The 18,657-nt window shown below is 41.2% G+C and overlaps 1 protein-coding gene across 2 annotated transcripts in view; it reads left to right on the forward strand.

Annotated features, from left to right (window-relative positions):
• LOC145246016 (protein neuralized-like) overlaps positions 1-18,657 on the forward strand; it is a 600,001-nt gene that overhangs the window by 245,768 nt on the left and 335,576 nt on the right. The gene's annotated exons all lie outside the window — the stretch shown is intronic.

The following is an 18,657-nucleotide window of genomic DNA, read 5'->3' on the forward strand; positions in this document are numbered from 1 at the left end:
AGCACTCTGACTTCATCCATCAACCTCTGGAATGTCTGAGCTGCATTGCGCAGTTCAAAGGGTATTTTTATAAATTCATAAAAAGTGCTGACTCCTGTCCTTAGGATGTCCTCCAGAATAACTGGAACTTAATAATATGCTTTGGTGAAATTAATTTTTGAGAAAATGCGGGCGCCTTGCAAGCTTGAGGCAAAGTTGTGAATGTGTAGGGCAGGATACCGGTCAAGTATGGTAGATGCATTGAGCTTCTGGTAATTCACACAGATTCTCAATTCCCCGTCAAGTTTGGGTACAAGATTAAGTTGTGAGGCATAGAAACTGTCTGAGGGATGAATGATGTTATCCACCAAATCTCAAACATTTTTTGTGCAAATTTATGTGGAGGGGGTTGTTGTAGTCGGGAATATCCTGGTTTCCTAATGGTCTTAATGTACGTTTTGCCTTTGTGTATCTCAAATATAGTTATCTTCTTCTGTGGCATTAGTTGATCGACACTAGATCGTTTATGGTTTTCTTCTACTTTAAAATTTTTTTATCAAATCTCTTTGGGAAAGATTTTTGCCATCATCACTTGGTGGATAGGTTTCAGTGTGTTGTTTGATGGCATTGTTGATGAATATAACGTTTATATACTTTTCTATTTTCTCGGTAGTAGACTAGATATGGTGGGCTGTTTCTGTCATATCCGACAAATATCCCCTCTTGGCACTTTGGGTCTAGTTTTCCTTTTGTGTCAGAGTAGGTATAACACACCAAACCGAAAATGTGCATTTTCGAAAGATCAAGTTTTTTCCCAGTTATTTCATAACAGAGCCTCTGCTTTAAACGCTTGTTGAAGCACTTATATCCTATATCTCCGGATGTCATAACAGTATTGTGATGGTTGGGGGAGGGGTGTATATGAGTCGCCAGTGTCGTAACAAGGAATGGCCGATCCTCATCGATGCCAGCGTCACATCAGCGACGTGAACACGGATAAAAATTGCTCACACCTCAACATAAACAAAAAAATAATAAATAAAAGTGTCAGAATAAGCATAATGGCGAAACGAATTTTAACGTTTCTAACAAGGTTTTATTTAACAATGAAGATCAATCATTTTTTGCTGTATTTTATATGCTTGTGCTGTGTCGACACTCAAGAGGAAAAAAAGTCCTTGAATGATTTACGAGATGCTCGTAGTTGTTGGAAATAAGTGATTTTTACAATCATGTATCGTCATGAGGACTTTATTTTTCTTAAATATATAACTTGAGTAAAAACTGTACCAAATAAAGGAAAAGAGAAAACTTCCTCTGACTGAAGCAATTATGTTCTTTTTAGAAAAAAAAATTCTTTTTATTTACAAAAGGAATTTAACATTTGTTAAATTGGTTAGTCCCAGTAATGTGGTAATTTTGCTCCATAAATGTGTCCGAGATGCCAAAAGGTTTTCTGTTTAAATCTGCCGGGTCTATGAGGCTGGCTAGGTCTGAGGGTATTAAATGTAATATGGTAGTTGCTCGATTGTCAGGGTGTTTATTTCTACTTTAGAAAAATTTTCCTTAAAGGCAGATATCACAATTTTTGCTGTTCGTGTGTTTTTTTTTTTTTAATTTTTATTTTCATTCCACTATCGGATAGTTTTGTTACGTCATCAAGTTATTTATACCACGTGTGAATATTGTAGTATTGATGACATCTGTCTTCAGTAATTTCATCTTCCACAGTCATTAATAGGGCTGCGACAACAGCATATTCTTTTCATTCTTTTGACTCTCAAGTTTATATCCGATACAGTAAGACACAGTCAATCAACCGAGAACCACATCAGTCTATATAAAAACATATAAGATATTAACGGATATATATTCAAGAGTAAAAACAATGAAAAGAATATGCTGTTGTCACAGCCCTACTTATTAGGTAGTATAGTCTTTTGTGTACATATATTTTAAATTTTGTACCCTTTTTATGCTTGAATTCATTTCCTTTAAAAATTACCATGGCTCCATTTTTGGTTGTAGTTTTTACGGAAAATATGTCTTTTGGGTAGGAGGGTATAAGCGTGGCCGTAGTATAAGTAGCACCATTTTTAGGGTAACTGTGACACAGTTTCCATTTATGTCTAATAGGCATATTTCAGCGTCTCCTCTTTTTAATGCTATACCACTAGTGTTTTTTATCTGCTAGCTCCATATAGCAGTTTTCTGACTAGAAATTTTCATCAAAGTTTTTAAATTTCTTTACATCTCTAACGATATGTGAAGTAGTTCCTGCATCGCCTAGTAAGCCCATGCGTGATATAGACTTTCATATGTAGTAGTCCTCTATTTTCTTTGATATCAATCCTTTTTCATAGTATCCCGTTGGTGGTAACGGCTGAACGCTCTCTTGTAGGTGGTGCTTTTGCAATAGTTACACCATGGTTTTCGTTTTTTATCATTGTTAGGACAAGTTGTGGAGAGATGCTCTTTTCCATTACAAGTAAAATGCAGGGTGTCTCGCTCGTCATGATTATCGTTCCTCATAATAGTGCTTGAAAAAGAATAAGTTAAGTTCATGGCATCGTCACTGCTCGACTGGTCTTTGTGTTTTAATGTTTCTTTGAAACTGTGAACTTCGGTTTTAAATTCCGAGAACGTTAGTTCTTTATTGCTGTGGGTTACATAGATAGAAAAAGAGTCAAAGTAGCTAGGTAGCCCTTTTAATATCATTGTAATGACCAAGGCATCATTCCACTGTTTGTCCAGCATTTTCTGAGAACTGTTTCTGCCGTTATTATATAGTCCATGACGCTTTCATCAGTTTTCTTCTTTTTTTTTTTTTTTGTTTTTTACATGGGAGTCACCACTTATCAAGGCCCGGAGGCCACTCAGGTATAACGGTTATTGCGTGTACAGTAATCAATGAGATAGTATTGTAGTAATCATTAGTATTGGAGATTTGATAGAGCGTCTTACTTAAGGGGCGGTTTGTTAGGAATTGGTTTATGTTGGATTTGAAGACATCCAAGTTGTAGTCAGGTGGGAAACAGGCGAACGGAAGAGAGTTCCACAATCGTGCACTTCTGAGAAAGAAGCTCTGCTCATGGAATTTACGTTTGGATTTAGACACAGATAAAGAGTGGGGAAAATTATTGACAGTAGTTTTGGTTAGATGGGTGTTTCTCGTGAAAGATTGGCGAGGGGGGGGGCGAGAGATTGGAGCTCAGACGAGCACTTGCCATGGAAATAACGATAAAACAAAGATAGGCTCGCAACGTCTCTTCTGTGTGAGAGAGGCTGCAGAGAAGAGAAAAGGGCATCCCCCACCAAATCCCGAAGTCTATTTTGTACTCTGTCAAGGCAGGATTGGTTGTTTTTAGCAGTTCCTGCCCAGATGTGGCAGCAGTACTCCATCCTTGGACGTACTTGGCTTTTATACAGATAGAGAATTGCATCAGTAGTGAGATATCTTCTGGAGCGGTAGAAGGATTCCACCATTTTCCCAGCATACCTGGCAACAGATATGATGTATGTGTTCCATTTCAGATTAGGAGTAAAGGTCAAACTCAGAAGCTTGTCAAAACATGGAGCCTCCCCATGGAGCCATCCATTTTAATTGATGCCAGATGGGGATCAGAGCATTGATGATGTAAAGATAAAAGCTTGGTTTTGGATGCATTAAAAGTGACTAGCCACCTCTTCCGCCATTGTACCACGCGCTCAAGATCAGAGGAGAGAAAATTAGAGAGAACTTTTTCATTTACGGCCTTTGATGCGTTGCCATAGATGGTCGTGTCATCAGCATAGATGTCAACGAATGATTTTAGTATGTGTTTTAGGAGATCATTGATGTAGATCAGGGAGAGAGTTGGGCCCAGGATTGACCCCTGAGGGACTTCAGCATTAATACTTTGGACCTCTGATTTCTGCCCATCAACAACTACTCTTATAAACATATCAGAGAGAAATGATTTAATGATTGAGAAAACATTTCCAGTAATACCATAGCTGGAAATCTTGTGAAGTAGGCCCTTATGCCATACCTTATCGAAGACCTTCGATATGTCAAGAGCAATTGCCCTCAAAAGGAAACCTTTGTCAAGAGATACACTAATCCTATGTGATATAACCGTTAACACATCTGCTGTAGATCTTGCAGAGCAGAAACCATATTGTGTGTCACTAAGAAGGTTGTTTCTGTTGAGGTGGTGTACTACTTCTTTATTTAATATGGATTCCAACAACTTACTCATGACACACAGGAGACTTATTGGTCTGTACTGAGAGGGAGATGACTTTTCACCTGAATTCTTAAATACAGGGCATACTGATGAGGTTTTCCAGGGTGTTGGAAAGCACTTCTCCTTACGGCAACGCTTAAACAGTTTTGTAAATATGGGGGCAAGTTCTGGTTGAAGCTTTTTCAGCACTATAACTGGAATGCCATCAGGGCCAGTTGCTTTACTGGAATCAAGCTTCTTGATTAGCTTGGCAACCTCATGCACAGATATTTGTATTTTGCATAGCGTGTTGTCTGTTATAGGAGGAAATACAGGGAGTTGATGACCATTGTCGTGTAGCAACCCCCCCTAATGAACTATACTCTCTGGCGGATCAATGCTTCCCTGTAAGTTCTTCGGCCATAGACTGGCCAATCGACAGGCAGGGCGCATTGATCCTACTGTCCCCAAAAAGAGTGCAGGGGACATCCAACAGTCAGCACAGAGCTGCGAGCGAAGACACACCTTCCTCTCCTCCTCGCCCAGCACCGACAGTCCGACGTGGACCTGACTCAAGAACTTCGAGCTCCACCACTATTATCTCGTGGAATAAAGACTTGCAAAGGTTCAATGTTAAAAGGAGTTTGTCGTTTTTTATCGAGGGTTCTAAAAGATAAATAATTAGCTGGGGTACAACTACCCCACTAAAAATGGTGACCCGACGGAACGCTCCTCGTTAAAAAAAAACTTCTCAAACAAAAAAGAATATTTTTTAAAGAGAACGTACAAAGTTTCTTCCAAACATTTGCAAAAACAAAAAGAAATTACGGAGAGCACTCAAAACGAACAACAACTACAGACTGAAAGAAGAAATAATATTTCATATATATATATAATTCTTCGAAGGGATTCGCACAAAAAGAAACAAAATTTTTTTTTACCAACCAAAGAAAAAAAAGGACAATTCTTTGTGTTAAAAAAATCCCACATGGCCCCTCCCTCACCCACCTCCAAAACGCACATACACGTCAAAAGTATCGGCGTCAAGGTGTCTGTGGCTTACAAAGGAAGGAAACTAAAAAAAAAAAAAAAGCGGCCTGATATTCTCCATAGAGAATATATTACAAAAAAAAAAAAAAATGAATTTTGGTTAAAACAGCCATTTCCAGCTAACAAGCTCTCTATTCCTCCCCCCCCCCGATAAAAAAAAAAAACCCCAAAATCATCTTCCAAAAATCAAATACTTATCACCGAAAACCATTCAACAACACCGGACATATTGTTCCCCCACGGAAAAATAAAAAAAACATCCCCGCCGGACACATTCATGCAGTTCAAACACCACGTGTCATATATAGACTTAAAAACGTTTTAAACGGATATTCTTCCCCTGCCAGCAAAAGAAAAAAACCAACGTGAGTACTTGCTTCATATAAAATAAACGCACGCACACACACACACATAGTTTTTCTATTTTACCAGAAATATAAAAAAAAAAGAAAAAGCATAGTCTATCAATTTATTTTATTGTTTAAAAATATATATGTATATATATATATATATATATATATATATATATATATATATATATATATTTTTTTTTTCTCCTACGTACAGTTCGATACCTTTTCTAAATACCCCACGCCACACGTGCTTCGGCTTAAATGTTCCTTTTCCTATTAGAATAGATTTTTTTTCTCGGTCCTCCCAGAAGGGACCCATAAAAGTATATTTCTTCATTTTTTTTTATTTTTAGTACTTCCAATATTTCTTGTGTTCCTTTGGCATTATCCTTCAAGTCGGATAACTGAATATTCTTTGGTCTGTTCCTTTTTTTTTTTTTTTTTTTTTTTTTACGTTAGTTAAACATGTCCACCGTATTGCCTGCCTTTGCTGGCGACGTGCGAGTTTGGTTTGCCCAATTGGAATCTCATTTTTTGGCAAACAACGTATCGGAGCAGACAAAACTGCACATATTATTCAGTGCATTCTCCGCATCGTTGACGCCAGTTATCAAGGATTTGATAACTGACACCCCCATTAATTCTACCTATGAAAGCATAAAGCTGGAGGTGCTGCTCCGAACGTCAGTCTCAGCAGAGAGGCGTTTCCAAACGTTGGTCCATGATGAACTTTTAGGGGACCGTATGCCAACGGAGTTACTCCGTAGAATGAGAGAACTGGCAGAAGACGTCCCGGCCGACAGTGCCCTTATAAAGCAGCTCTTTATTTCGAGGCTGCCGTCTCAAGTAAAGGCAATTTTGGCACCTATGGTTGAGAAGCAATCTGTAGATACCATAGCAGCATCGGCGGATAGTGTGATGGAATTCTATAGGGGACCTACCACCGCTGCGATCCCTCAGCCACAGGCTGAAGTTTTTACACATGCTGCTGCGACTGGGAATGCAAGCCGAGACGCCACGTCTTTGGCTATACTTGACGCTATTGAGCGTCTCACCAAAGAGGTAAAAAAATTAAACGCAACTAGAGCACCATCGCCCAGACGCCACTTCCGAGGTCGCTCACCATCTCCCCATCGCCGCCGCCAGTCTAACACGCCAGGGCTATGCTTTTACCATAGCCATTTTGGAGCAGAGGCACAGAGGTGCACAATGCCCTGTTCGTTTTCGAACCAGGAAAACTAAGGTCTGGGGACTTGAGCACGGCAAGCTCTTCACCAGGTATGCACACAAACTGTGCCTATTTTATTATAGACTCGCTATCCCAGGCACTTTGCCTGGTTGATACGGGAGCCGCTTGCAGCATATGGCCGCTAAAACTCCTTGGTAAAAAACCACCAGTATCGCCAATCACATTGCAAGCGATAAATCACTCGGCAATCCCCACGTATGGTCAAATTTCTCGTTCTTTAGACTTGGAATTACGGAGAGACTTTACGTGGGTCTTCACGGTGGCCGACTTACCGTACCCCATACTAGGCGCGGACTTTCTGCACCACTTTAACCTAATAGTGGACATGCGAAGACGTCGGCTGATAGACGCTAATACGGAACTTTCCGTCTCTGGGGTAAAAACAAACACCCCCGCTATCAGCCCGGTATTCTTCATTGCTGCGTCTGATGACCCATACCAGACTTTACTGCAAGCATACCCGGAATTGACCAATTTAAATTTTGTGGTCAGCAAACCCACTCACTCAACAAAGCACCATATTGAGACCACAGGTGCACCTGTGTTCTCACGACCACACCGCCTCCCTGCTGATAAACTTAAGGCAGCAAAGGCAGAATTTAGCCATATGCTGCAGCTGGGAATAATTCGCCCCTCGTCCAGTCCATGGGCTTCCCCTTTGCATATGGTCCCTAAGCGTGATGGGGATTGGCGTCCGACTGGGGACTACCGACAACTGAATGCCATGACGGTACCCGATCGTTACCCAATCCCACACATTCAAGACTTTGCTTCCTCGCTGCATGGTTGTAAGACCTTCTCTAAGCTAGATCTGGTTAAGGCTTACCATCAGATCCCGGTGAATCCGGCCGACATACCCAAGACTGCGGTTACAACTCCATTTGGAGCGTTTGAATTTTTAACTATGCCCTTCGGTTTGCGAAACGCGGCTAGTACCTTTCAGCGCTTCATGGACGAAGTAGTGCATGACTAGACTTTGTCTATAATTATATAGATGACATTCTCGTGGCAAGCGCCTCACCTGAGGAACATGCCACTCACCTCCGCCTACTGTTCGAACGGTTTCAGAAATACGAGGTGTGGTAAATGCGTTTTCGGTGCTTCGTCGCTAGTTTTCCTGGGCCACATTATCAGCCCAGACGGTATATCTCCGTTACCAGAAAAGGTGAAGGCCCTACAAGACCTTCAACCACCTACTTCACTTTGCCAACTAAGGCACTTTCTTGGTCTGTTGAACTATTACAGACGTTTCATCCCACACTGTGCGGATCTTCTAGCCCCTCTTTCCGACCTGTTACGCAACAGGAAGAAGAAAAACGAGCAAATCTCACTTAATGAGGTCCAACTAGAAGCGTTCAACGAAGTAAAAACAAAGCTAGCGATGACATCCTTACTTGCACACCCCATACCTGATGCCCAGTATTCTCTGGTCGTTGATGCATCAGGCACAGCTGTAGGTGCAGTGTTGCAACAGCAGCACCAACAACAATTACAGCCTCTCGCATACTTTTCGAGACAGCTGAAACCGGCAGAACAACGTTACAGCACGTTTGGCCGCAAACTCCTAGCAATATACCTCGCAGTGAAAAATTTCCAACATTCACTCGAGGGCCGTCAATTCGTGATCTACACCGATCACCATCCGCTTACATACGCACTGCGTGCTAAGCCGGACAAATATTCTCCCCGTGAAACTCGCCACTTGGATTTTGTTTCACAATTTACTAGCGATATCCGACATATTTCTGGTGAACAGAATGCTGCGGAAGATGCTTTGTCTCGCCTTCCACTTAATTCTCTGTCCTCACCATCGGATATCGACTTACAGCAAATGGCCCTAGACCAGCCAAGTCTGGACACTTTGGATCCGTCGTCACCTGAATTTGCAACTTGCAAATTCGCATACCTGCCTGTGCCCACTTCAGACACACAGATCATTTGTGACACCGCAACGGATTCACCTCGACCACTAGTTCCAATGACTCATCGTAGAGTTGTTTTTGACACCCTACACAATCTGGCACACCCCGGATGCAAAGCCACAGTGAAGCTGATTACAGCTAGATTTTTCTGGCCAAATATGAGGCGTGATATCACTGCCTGGACACGTTCCTGTGTATCCTGCCAAAAGTCAAAGATGCACAAGCATATCCGTGCACCCCTAGGAACATTCAGCACCCCAGACGCTCGGTTTAGCCATGTTCACATAGATCTGGTTGGACCATGGCCGGTCAGTCAGGGATTTACTTATCTCCTGACCTGCATAGACCGTTTCACACGGTGGCCCGAGGCCATTCCCCTCACAGACATTTCGGCTGAGTCCGTAGCGCGAGCCCTTATATCAGGCTGGATATCGCATTACGGAGTTCCCACCACTGTAACCACGGATCGTGGTGCACAGTTTGAATCCCACCTATTCCAGGAACTTTCCAGAATTCTAGGGATCCAACGTATTCGCATGACAAGCTATCACTCAGCTTCGAACAGGATGATAGAGCGCTTCCATCGCCAATTAAAAGCTGCACTACGTGCTTATCCTGACCAACAGAGATGGAACGAATACGTACCTGTTGTTCTCTTAGGCTGTCGTGCTGCCATTAAAGAGGACCTGGGATACTCTCCAGCCGAACTAGTTTAAGGTGCACCTCTATCGTTGCCAGGTCAAATGCTAAGCCCGACAGAGTCTGCACAAATGGATTCAGCTCTGTACGTTGACAGACTGCGAGCTTATTTCAATAAGCTCCCACCTATGCATACTAGGGAACAGACCATAAAATCTTCGGTCCCAAAGGACATTTCATCTTGGACTCACGTTTTCCTTAGGAAGGACTCTGTGAAAGCCCCTCTTACTCCACCTTATACCGGTCCTTATCACGTGCTTTCACGTACTAACAAACTTTTCACCATAGACATCAGTGGTAAAAAAGAAACTGTCTCTATTGACAGAATAAAAAAAGCCTTTCTGGACACGAAAACGCAAGAGCCACACATTCCCCCTACATACATGCATCATCAACATACACCTGAAGCAAGTACTCCCAATGCAGACAACTACGTTACTACCACGCGTAGTGGTCGTAGAGTGCATTGGCCAAAGAAGTTGTGCAAGACTGTATATATATAAAAAAAAAAATTAAAAAAAAAACATTTTTTTTTTCCTCACACAAAATTTTTTTTGCACAAAGACATTTTCTTCTTTTATAAAAAAATAAAATAAAATCCTTTTTCTTCATCCTCAGCATGAAAACTCAGCTTTTCACTGAAAAACAAGAACATTTTCTCATTAAAAAAAAAAAAAAACTTTTGTGAACATTTTTTTTTTCTCTCTCTTAACGACTGCTACATTTCTTCTTTATCGGCTTTCCGCCTAAGCAGGGGGTGATGTAGCACCCCCCCCCTAATGAACTATACTCTCTGGCGGATCAATGCTTCCCTGTAAGTTCTTCGGCCATAGACTGGCCAATCGACAGGCAGGACGCATTGATCCTACTGTCCCCAAAAAGAGTGCAGGGGACATCCAACAGTCAGCACAGAGCCGCGAGCGAAGACACACCTTCCTCTCCTCCTCGCCCAGCACCGACAGTCCGACGTGGACCTGACTCAAGAACTTCGAGCTCCACCACTATTATCTCGTGGAATAAAGGCTTGCAAAGGTTCAATGTTAAAAGGAGTTTGTCGTTTTTTATCGAGGGTTCTAAAAGATAAATAATTAGCTGGGGTACAACTACCCCACTAAAGTCGCATAGGGTAGAATTAGCTGCAAAGTTCTTGGCAAATAGTCTGACCTTGTCTGATGCTGACGAGATGATCTCAGGTTCATTGATGATAGTTGGGATAGAACGCACGCTTCTGTTCAAGATCCTGTTTGCTATTTGCCAGAACTGGTGGGAACGAAGCTGCTGCTCAGCTACTTTGGATTTAACAGACTGAGCATATAGCTCTCTTGCATTTTTTATTATTCTTTTACAGTGGTTGCTGGCAGTCCTAAAAGCAGATTTAGTCTCAGTACATCTATTACGTTGGTAGCTATGGAAAAAGTGATTTCTGTGTGCGATGGCAGCAGCACATTCAGGGGAGAACCATGGCTGGTTGTTAGGTTTTTGTTGGAATTTTTTTGGATGGTATGAATCGGTCTATGCCTACAATTAACCATTCGGTCAGGTCTGATACTATAGAGGACACATCTTTTTTAAACATGGAATGCAGAGGTAGGTCAGATATGAATGTACGGAAGCTATCCCAGTCAGCCATAGAGTATTAATATACAGTACGGTGGAGAGGTACGTCTGAAGACTTATTACATTTCGTTTTTATCTTAACTGCTACAACAGAGTGTCAGAGGATCTCAGAGGAGATAGAACAGAACATGAACAGAGCTCAGGGGAAGTTGTGAGGAAAAGGTCTAGAAGGCTTGCATATTGGCCAGTAGTATCGGGCACATGGGTGGGTTCGTGAACAATCTGAGTGAGGTCATAGGCAATGGCAAAATCATGACAAAACCTCCCCTCGTCATCGGTTTTATTTGAGTGGGTCAGCCATTCCACATTATGGACATTGAAGTCACCACAAATGTGAATGTTAGCCGAAGAATGAGCAGACAGGATGTGGTCAATTTTCTCAGATATGCTCTTAAAGATAGTAACACCGCTGTTGTGAGGGCGATAGAGGGCAAATATGAATGCAGTGGTGTAAGCTAGTGCAACCCAGAAGCACATATAAGGTAAATTAGGGTCTTCTCTGGAGATATCCCTACCACATAGAAAGCCATCTTTGATGTAGGCACATATTTCATGCCCATGGCGATCTTGGGGGTCAGATTTAGATGTTAAGTTAGAGTATCCTTTAATTATGAATTCGTCTAGAGAAGTGGTTGGCTGTATGCCAGTTTCACTTAGAAAGAATATGTCCGGTTTCATCTCCTGTAATTGTGTTTCAACCTCTGGAAGGTTGGAACGTAGACCCCTGATGTTGGAGAAGGAGACCTTGTAGTAGGAGTCTACATTGGAGGATGGGGTTCTAGGTTTATTTGTGTTTCTTTTTTGGAGATTTGTCATGATTGTTGAGGTTTTGGGGTTTGTGGAGCAGGTCGGTAGACTTGGTTGGAGCAGGACAGAGAGGGAAAATAAGAGAGAAAAAGACAAGAAAATTGTTTTTTTTTTGTAGCACATGATAAGGTAAAGCTGTATCAATTACCCACTAGTATGGCATCAAGAGGCCCTACCAGAAACTACTGTATGGTCCAGAATCCATTCACCAAATGGCGATACAGCAGCCCCAGTACTTTGCACCTGCTGATAGGACAGCCTCCTTAGTGGTTAATCCAAGGTTCGGGTCCCTGACTATCAGGCGGATAACGTCAGCCCAGATGAAACGTTTACCTCCAGCACCCTTACTAGTGACATGACCACAAGGATAGACATAGAAACAGAAATTTTCCGACATCTCAGGCTACTCTTTACAAAGTACTACTGACCTGGAAAGCAGCTTTTTCTTCACCCTTTGTCAGAGAAATTATTCATTGGAAATGAGGACTGAAGCACAAAAAAGGAGAAGCGAGAGTTACTGGAACTGCCGATAACACATCCACATGCATTATCTACTCTCCATTGAGAAAAAAATAAAATAAATAAATAAAAATGGGGGGGAAAAAGAAAAAAGGGGGAGAAGGACTTATTAATATCTACTTAGTATAAGTCCATTGCCCCATTCCCGGCTTAGGATAGTCTCCCCTCCCATGTTAATGCATGGATACTTTTCGCCTTAATCTAGGTCGAGCTGGGATGTTCGACCATTCCAGCTCCACTCCATAATAAATATGCTATAATGGAACTTTTATCAAATTGAAAAGTCTGATTATTTTTAACTCATTTAAAAATCTGGTTAAGAAGTAATACCTTTAGGGTTATGTATGAAGTTTAGACTAGTTAGAAGTAATGCATACTTACGAAAAAAAAAAAAGTCGCGTGTTTTGGAGTTCAGATAATATGCAAATACAATTTGGGAAATGTTCAATTTCATGGAGTTCTTTTTTTTTCCTCGTTTTAAATATAAGAAAAATATTAAATATATATATATATATATATATATATATATATATATATATATATAATGTTCTCCTTCTTGAGTTGAGCTCACTTGGAAGTAAAATCACCAGCTAGCTGCTTATAATGTATTGCTATATGGAAACAAATAGAAGATTGACAATGTTTCGCTTACTCTCAGCAAGCGCTGAATGATATGTTGGTAGAAGCACTGTGATACAGCAAAACAGTCAGTTTGTGGTTAATACACACACGTGTGTGTAACTTGACTGATTTAAAAATGAGTTAATCATAGATCCTGTTGGATCACATTTTATTGCAATCAAATAGGCGATACTGGTTATTTTGGATGCAATACTCCTCGATTAGGTAGTATCTTTCAAGATTTTTGTCAGAATGTTGGAAAGATGAAAAAAATTTACATTCACTCCAGCTAAAATTTAACTTCTGCAAACTATTTTTAAAACAATTAAGATTTAATACTTAAACGATTTTTTTTGAGAAATGTTAGAAATAATTCTCGGCTTTTCTTTTCCTGCATAATTTTCGCATAATATTTCAAGGGCCTTTCTTCCATTATCGGCAGCTTCTTTCATTATCAGAGATAGGTTTTTATCACATAACAACTGTACAAGTTCTGCATAAGCTTCTTCATTTTTTTCTCATTATCAATTCTGTCTCCAATAAGATTTACACCTAAAACAGCATCTTTTAGACCAACCGTGTGTAGATGATCTAAGAATTTAATTTCCCAAATTTCATATTTTGCTTCATCTCCATCAAATAATAATCTGCTTCAGTGGTTTCCATTATCACTTCTGAGCCCATAACCTGTTGCAAGTTGCATTGTCAGTAAAAAAGATTAGAAAATAACAGAAATTCAAAAGAGAGTCCAAGAATTTTAATTTTTAATCCTAGCAACCATCAAGTAGTGCCAAGAGGCATGGTAGGGTCGGTCTTTTTTAGCATTTGTTAAGTAGAATGTTTACACCTCTCAACCTCGTGTTACTAGCATCATCATTATCATCACCATCATCATCATCATCATTACTTTCCCCACAGTCACTTTGCTTGCCCTGTCAGGAGCAAGGGAGGGAGGAAAAGCTCTTTGCCCAATTTAAGTTAGTTTCGAGTTAGCCAGTATAACCAGAAAACACAAGCAGACTGTAACTCTGTCAAGAAAAAAGTTTTTGACATTAAGATTCTGTATTTTCCTCCTTTAGAAAAAACGGTTACCATTTCATTCCCAGTTAATTACAAGGCAACAAGGTCTTATCATCTGGAAAACTAGAAGTCTCAAAGGACTAATAGACAAAACCAGTTGTTTTTTTAGATATTTTTCTAGAAGAAACAGAAATTAAATTTGCCAGCCTGTCAAACAAGAAAACGAGCAGATTATCAGCACATGTGTTCTCCAGAAAAGTAACTTAACGAAAGAGACCGTCTTGGAAGACAATTCTACCAAAATTCCCTTCTCATCAGGATATTTTTATTTTAAAAGAGAAAAAAAAAACATTAGAACCAGAAGGTTTTAGAAGATGGAGAGAGTGCCTCTGAAAGAAAAAGACTGAAAGAAAGAACATTTTAAAAATTTTTGTATGTTTCTTTACTTTCAGATTTTACATATCAAATAAAACTATTTTTTTTCTGTATCATTATTTTCAAAAAGGACATTTTTCCCCATTTTATTTATTACTTTTGTTTAGATAATAAATTTAACTTTGTCATTTCATTCGATATAATTAATTCTAAAATTAGTCTCTAAATTAAAGACCCCTTTTTTGTATGTTCTACTTGTTTATCTTTTTGCAATTGGTACTTAAAGTTAATTGTTTACCCTTGCTTTGGGAAATAAAAGCAACAGCATTTTATTTCTTTTAATAAAACTTGTCTAAATTAATATCCTTTTTGGTTCTGGTTTTCATTGGCTCCTTTTTTATATGTTTATTGTTACTTTGTCTTTATTCATGTGATTTTGCTTTACCCCCCCCTTCTCCATTTTTAAAAATATTTGTTACATCAAAAAACGTATTTTGGTAATAACAATTACAAAATACTCATGATTAATAAACTGGAAGAGATGTTAACAAAGTCAAAATTTTATCAATTTAAAATTTGGATTGTTTGATTTGTTTGTTTTGAAATTTTTTTCTTTTGGGAATTTTAATGTTTGGCTATAGAAAGATTGTCTATAGTTATTTATTGTCCCCTAAATTAATCCCTATTTTAGTCATGTAAATTCTTTTGACGTCAAAGTTGTGCTAAAGTTTGATGAAACGTTTGCTTATTTTCTAAGCAAGTAAAGATTAAAAAAGAGTCAGAACTCTTCTTCATTCTCAACGTCATTCTTAAGAGGCCTTTTCTCTTTCACCACTTGTTTGCTTCAGCTGTTATATTTTTCTTTTTGTCTTCTTCCCAACTGACAGCAACCTCATATGCATAAAATAATATCACTGCTATGGAACAAAATACACTTCTTTTTATACTACCACCTCAAACCACAATAGTGTCTAAATTTGGATTTATCTTATTTTTTGTATTGGATGGGTTTCAGGTTTAAGTTCCAGTGCTTCTCTACAGAGGGCACACACCAACCATGGGCACTTATTGCTGTGGTTCTCCACACCGTTATTACACTCCTCCCTGATCTCATGATCACATAGACGACATCCTGGTGACAGTTGTTTTTGTCAAGTACTTCTTTGCAGAAGTGGGACTTTTTCAGAACTGTGGGCTTCCTCAGGAGCATATGCTTCCATTTCTGCCTCATGAAAATCGTCTAGCTCTATTTCATCGTCATTGTATTCTGACTCACTCTCCGAAGATGTTATGCTGTTAGAATCTCCCTCATTCATTCCAATGCACTGAGTAACCGTCTGTACGGCGAAAAAAAACTTTCCCATTCCTCCAAACAACCTGCTTTATATTATATTCACCCACGTGAATCTCACAAGATCACATGAGACTGTTTCTGTTAAATATCGCAGACGCCATCTTGTTTTTTTTTTCCTCTCCAATGCGCATGACAGGCAGACACATGGGCACTTCACAGGTAGACTGTTTGTATATCTGTTTCTATTTTTCCACATCCTCCCCTCGTCTCATGATCACAGAGATGAAAGGGAGGTGGCGCTCTCTTCCGGCAGGTGCTTCTTCGAAGGGGGACTATGTAGGCCTTTTGTTCATTTGCACTCTTATCCGCAGTCTGAGGGTCGAAGAACACTGCCTTCCCTGAGAGGCTACTAATATCGGATTCACTGCTTGATGAGGATGAGGATGGTGCAAACCAGTGATGGCCCACTGGCCTCAGACCCAGAGTCGCTCCCGTCATCCAGTAGTGGTTGCACCTGTGTCGCCGGCCTCAGGTCTCTAACATCCTAACATGACGGGGCACACCATCAACCATCACTGACTGCTGACTCACCACATCAGTCACTAGGCCCCGCGTATATCTATCAGTTCACCGGCTTCCTGGCGGCTTCACTCAGCCAAGATCCCCTGGTGCGTATGACCTCTGTTCTTCCTCGTTGGTGACTTCTCTGTTGGGGTAGATTCCCTTTTCTTGGACTCAGTATTGGTAAATTGCATTGGCAGGCGCTGTTCCTGGGGAGATGTCATCCTTTGGTGTGATGTTTCAAACGAGAATTGTTCCTATATCACGGCTGTTATATATCTGTTAACAACGAAAAGGTTGTTTTTAAAACCTCTGTTGAGCGATATGAAAGACAGCTTGGGGTGAGGGGTCGCCGCCAGGCATTGTTCGACCTGGGGTGACTAATCATGCCTAATTGGTAATAAGTAAAAACCTCAGTGCAGGTGGGGGTTGAGGTCTGGTAGAGATAAGCTCTAAGAGAAAAGAAAGAATAACTCCAGAAAGGTGGAAGGGGAATTTCTGATTTGATAAAAACGATTGGCTTTTTAGAGTTAGAGTCCTTTTTTTTCTAGCTGGCATCGAGGCATTCACATCGCTCTCACCCTGCCTGCGAAACATCCATAAGAGCTAAGTTGAAAAGCTCTTGTTCTTAGCTGGGAAACTAATTAGAGAAACTTAAGTTATACAACCTGCATCATGAAGCTTGGATCAGAGAACTCGACTATAAACAAGTGTAAAACGATTTATGAATAATTATTTGGTTTCGTTTTATAAAAATGTCCCAGAGTTTTTCCTTGTTTCTCGATTGCCGGCCTAAATGAAGATGCAGTTTATTTCAGGTATGCCCTGATGCCAAATGATGAAAGAGATAGACTGGATTCAGCACGAAGCCAAAGTGACGACCGAAATCGACAATGTTGTCACACGGACTTAGGGTCATGCACATTTCGCGTGCCCTGAGCAGCAGAAAGATATTTTCCAGTGACCAGTGAGAGTCTGGTCACCCTTGAGGGGTCCACCACTAGACAAGTAAGAATGTAGCCCTGCTGGGTTGCATCTATGGTCCTGTGAGCTGGGAGTGACGAATACGGCCAGAAGTACGTCACAAGTATGCTCCCGTGAACCAGGATAGCGACGGATGCGGCCCGGCCCTCGGACGAGAGAGGGTGTTAGGGTTATAAGTGCACTGCTTCCTGGCGGCATTTCTTTTGATTCTGTGATGGCTCCTCTCAGCAATACCATTGCCAGATGGCACATAAGCACACCGCAGTCGCAGCCGCACTTCCCACTCCTTCAGGAACTGCCTGACCTGTCAGCTGCAGAAGGCTGGGTCATTGTCCATCAGCACCTCTTCGGGCATGCCTCTTTCAAGGAACAAAGCTGACAGCTGGCGAATAATGTAGGTGGAGTCCTGGCGCTCAAGTGGTCTCCAGACCGCGAAGCGCACAGGTCCACAATTGATGAGGGTGAGGAAGTGATTGCCACCATAATGTGTGATATCCATGCCCACTCTCTGCCATGTGCTGCTCATTCCCAATTGCCCTTTTTTTCCACTGTAACGGAACCGGGTCAATTGATTGACATGCCTCGCAACTTTCCATTACTCTCTTGACATCTGCCCTTCTTACTTCTGGGTCAATCATTTTGGCAAAATACAGTGTTCGCTTAACCCCTGGCTGTCCACATTGCCAATGAATCTCACTGATACAATCTGCATCCATATTACAAGTGACGGCTCCACATGGCTGTTGCAGCATCTCAGAACCTCCCCGGGTATCAGCCACAGCCACCGTTGTGGTATTCGTGTCAGCGCATCTGTTCTGTTGCTTGCAGACCTGATCAACGTTACATCTACAGTCAGGTTGTACTCTTTGATTGTATTGACCAGGATGGCGAGCCATCTTCATATTAACATCTCACTCACTGCCTATGTGGTTAGCCGTACTCTTCCAGTCAATGCATCGGTTATCCACCAATGAGTGCACGCAGAGGCTGTGATATGGAGTATCCTGGCTTGCCACTGAAGCGTCTTCGATAATGCCATCATCACCGCAAGGACAACTTCAAGGGCTAGTGAACTAGCGCCCACCCAAACCGTGAACTCATTCCCGCTAACGCACTATCCCTTTGCACAGAGTCGTCACGAGTCACCCTGGCCACAGTTTCTGTCAGCACGCTCAGGAGTGTGGCATCATGCAGTTTATCGTCCCAACCCAATGATGTGGATGTGGAATATTGCTGCCACTGTCACCCTAAGCCAACCACACACAGGGAAGTAGCCCAGCAGCTTTCCACAAACAGAAAAAAACGCTCCGACGAGTGATGTTGGATGGGACTTCCGGAATGTCACCACCTCTCCTTCAGTAGAGCTCTTCCTTGCTACTGCTCATGCACAAACCAAGTA

The sequence above is a fragment of the Euprymna scolopes genome, chromosome 23, assembly GCF_053919585.1.
Source record: "Euprymna scolopes isolate OS-2025 chromosome 23, ASM5391958v1, whole genome shotgun sequence".
NCBI classification, from domain to species: domain Eukaryota; kingdom Metazoa; phylum Mollusca; class Cephalopoda; order Sepiida; family Sepiolidae; genus Euprymna; species Euprymna scolopes.